Source organism: Molossus molossus, unplaced genomic scaffold (assembly GCF_014108415.1).
Source record: "Molossus molossus isolate mMolMol1 unplaced genomic scaffold, mMolMol1.p scaffold_m16_p_15, whole genome shotgun sequence".
Taxonomy (NCBI): domain Eukaryota; kingdom Metazoa; phylum Chordata; class Mammalia; order Chiroptera; family Molossidae; genus Molossus; species Molossus molossus.
Window position 1 is genome coordinate 40,256,853 of NW_023425350.1, and position 3,984 is coordinate 40,260,836.

At 39.5% G+C, this 3,984-nt stretch overlaps 1 pseudogene; it reads left to right on the forward strand.

The window, feature by feature from the left end:
• The first annotated feature begins 1,007 nt into the window (after window positions 1-1,007).
• On the forward strand, window positions 1,008-3,984 carry LOC118631164 (annotated as a pseudogene).

The following is a 3,984-nucleotide window of genomic DNA, read 5'->3' on the forward strand; positions in this document are numbered from 1 at the left end:
CAATTTATAGTGGAACTACTTTGTGAGGAAGTTTTACCCCTGTGAGTAGTATACTATAATTTAAGACTATTACTTGGAATGATGTGAAATTTATCCACATTAAAAGGCAATTAGATTTTGTTTTATAGTTTTAATGGGAAATTGAAGCATGAGATTGGTTTCTGTCTTGCTAAGAATGCAATTGACTACCATGAAAAATGGAAATTTCCGCCCCCCCATTACATTTTCACTCCTATAGGTGTTGAAAGGTGGGCACAATTTTCATACATGGGGATATATATAAGGCATTATGAAAGACAGCTGATCCACAGTTGGAATGAGCAGGCTGTAGAATATCCTAAAATAGGTAATCTTGTTTATTCTTCCATCTTCTTCCTTGAAACTATTCCTCAGTTTTAATTTTTTGGAAAGGAAAAATATCACATTTGTTTAATGGTTGTTTAAACAGAGAGCATGGCTACTGCTTAGGATGTATAATGCAGGAAAAGAACAGAAGATATCAAACAAAAAACCCCAGAAAACTCAGTGTGCTTTGTACAGGATAAATACTAAAACAAACAAACAAATAAAAATAAATAAGAAAAAACCGACAATCAGACACATCACAGTCAAATTGCTGAGGACCACCAGTAAAAAAACATACTGAAGGTGTCCAGGGAAAAGTCACATTACAGAGAGAAGAACAAATGCAGTAATAAAAGTAATAGAAAAAAAATAGAAATAAATGATGGGGGCAAATGATGAAAGCAACATTGCATTATGGGACAACTTCATAAAACTTAAAATTTTGTAATTGGAGCTTGAAATTCTTTGAAGAAATAATGGTTAGATTTTTTCCCCCCGATTTGATAAACCCATAGGTCCAAGATGCTCAATGAACTGCAAACACTAGAAATATGAGAAATATTATATAGCGCTATTCATATTACATTGATTAAAACCAATTAAAAGAGAAAATCTTAAAAGAAAACAGGGGGAAAGACAATTATAGACAAAGGAACAAAGACATGAATTACTGCAGACATTTCCCTGGACACACTGCAAGGGTGAGAACAGTGGAGCAACACCTTTATGTAACTCGTGTCATCACGATTTTATATGCAGCATTACTCTCAAAATTGAGGTAAGTGATGCCATTAGGAAGGGCAGAGTGAGGACTTCCAAAAGGCACCTCTCATAAAAGTAATGGAAACAAGAGCAAAATTAGTCAACATCAAATTTTTAGATCTCTGAAATTAACCTAAATCTTTGAACAATCTGGGGAGTGTTTGTTCAAGAAAAATGGCTGAGTCTTGGTAAGAACAGTGAGATTTCTGGTATTTAATCTTGCTCTATTATAATACCCTTCTCCCAGGGCCAAAGCAGTTTTGAAAACCAACAGTTCCATATTCATGGATAAAAGCAGAATCCTGGCAACCACTGAAGAGAACAGAGCAGGTCTGGATATCCCAAAAGCACCTTTCTCAGAAAACTCATTATTTGAACTGTCTGGAAGGTCACAGGAAAGTTGGCACTATAAAATTTGTCTTTATTTGACCTTTATTTGCTCTGGGTGAAGCATCTTTTTCCTGGTGGCATTTACCTGTGACAATTGCTTAACATGTCACCCCCACCTGATAATAATGATTATAGTTGGGACTCAAACAAACAAACAAAAACTTTAAAGGAAAAGCTGAACCATGTGATGGTTACAGTGGGCTTTGGAAATCGCAGATGTGTTCCAGGGAATCTAGAACACCACACACAAATACAGAGCGGCTCACAAAGCCAGAGCTGTATGCATGTCCAGAGAAGACTGGAGAGCACCCTAAGTTTTCATCTATGGTTGACCTTGAGATTTTGTGCTAAAGCAGAAAGTGAAGGCTAAGGCAGAGTTGTAAACTGCTTGCCTGATAATTAAAGTTGTGCCCCAACACATACAGAGCCAATCAACAAAGTCTGTTTGCTCCCAGTTCCAGTCATTTAAAAATTTCTGTGCAATAATTAATTGATTCCTGAGCTAAGCTAGCAGAGAACTCAGTGACCACACACAATAAAAATGTAAACTTTATAGAATTATTTCAAGAAAATCATTTTAAAAATTACATAAACAGCAGCATAAATCAAAGCAACTCACAGCAAGATTAATAAAAACCCTGCTGCTGGGGGAAATCTGATTTCCAGAATTGCCACATTATATTATTTAAAATGTCTAGTTTTGCCCTGGATGGTCTGGCTCAGCAGTTAGAAAGTTGGTGCATGGACTGAAGGGTTGTGAGTTCAATTTCTGGTCAAGGGTATGTACTTTAGTTGCAGGTTTAATCCCTGGCACTGGTTGGGGTCATGTGGGAGGCAACCAATTGATGTGTCTCTCTTGCATTGATGTCCCTCTCTCTCTCTCCCCCTTCCTCCCTCCCTCCCTTATACTCTATCTAAAACTTAATGAAAAACTGTCCTCAGGTGAGGATTAATAATAACAACAACAAAAAAAGTCATTTTCAGCAAGGATTAGGAGATATGCAGAAAAGCAGTAAGTGTATTCCATTCCTAGGAAAAATTATGTAGTCAAATTGTCCTTACGGAAGCTCAGAGTTAAATTTATTAGGGAAATTATTTAAAGTAGCTATTTTAAATATTACCAAGGTAGTAAAAGAAACCATATCTAAAAGCTAAAGGAAACTGCCCTGGCCGGTTTGGCTCAGCGGTTAGAGCGTCGGCCTGTGGTACAGAGAGACCCGGGTTCGGTTCCCGCTAAGGGCACGTACCTCGGTTGCAGTTTGTCCCCGGCCCTGGTAGGTCGTGTGGGTGGCAACCACTCGATGTGTCCCTTCACATCGATGTTTCTCTCTCTCTCTCTTCCTCTCTCTCCCTCCCACTCTGTCTGAACAAAAAAATGCAAAAATGTCCTCGGGTGAGGATAAAAAAAAATAAAATAAAATAAAAGCTAAAGGAAACTATTAGAATAATGTCTTATGAAATTGAGAATATCAATAAAAAGATAAAAAAAAAATTTAAAAAGTCAAGTAAATATTCTGGATTTAAAACAGAATAACTGAAATAAAAATTTCACTAAAGGGGCTCAACATTTGAGCTGGCAGGAAGATAAATTAGCAAACTTTTAATTTGGTGAATTGAGATTATCCACTCTGAGGAACAGAAAGAACAAAGAATGAAGGAAATTAACAATAATCTGTGGGACACCATCAAGTTTAGCAACAGAGAGAGTCTATGTTGTATGAAAAGAGGAAGGAACAGGACAGACAGAAAATATTTGAAGAAGAAATTCCTGTAAACTTTCAATTGTAAGGAAAAACACTAATATATGCATCCAAAAAGCTTAGCAAACTGCGCTGCAAAAATTCAAATAAATCGACACTAAAAACATCAAAATAACACTTTTGAAGACAAGGACAAAGAGAATCTTAACAACAACAATAGAGCCTTTTGTGGGTAGTGGCGAACGCGGAGAGAACGCTAGGAAGGCTTCGGGCACACTTCCAGAGTACAAGGTGGTGGGGCGCTGCCTACCCACCCCCAAGTGTCGCACACCACCCCTCTATCGCGTGCGCATCTTTGCACCTACCATGTTGTTGCCAAGTCCCGCTTCTGGTACTTTGTGTCTCAATTGAAGAAGATGAAGAAATCTTCAGGGGAAATCGTCTACTGTGGGCAGGTGTTTGAAAAATCCCCACTTCGGGTAAAGAACTTCGGCATCTGGCTGTGCTATGATGCCCGCAGTGGCACCCACAACATGTACCGGGAGTATCGGGACCTGACCACCGCGGGCGCCGTCACCCAGTGTTACCGAGACATGGGGGCCCGGCACCGTGCCCGCGCCCACTCGATCCAGACCATGAAGGTGGAAGAGACTGCAGCCAGCAAGTGCCGCCGACCAGCAGTCAAGCAGGTCCCTGACTCCGAGATCAAGTTTCCGTTGCCCCACCGGGTTCTTCATCCCAGCACAAACCACGCTTCACCACCAAGAGGCCCAACACTTTCTTTTAG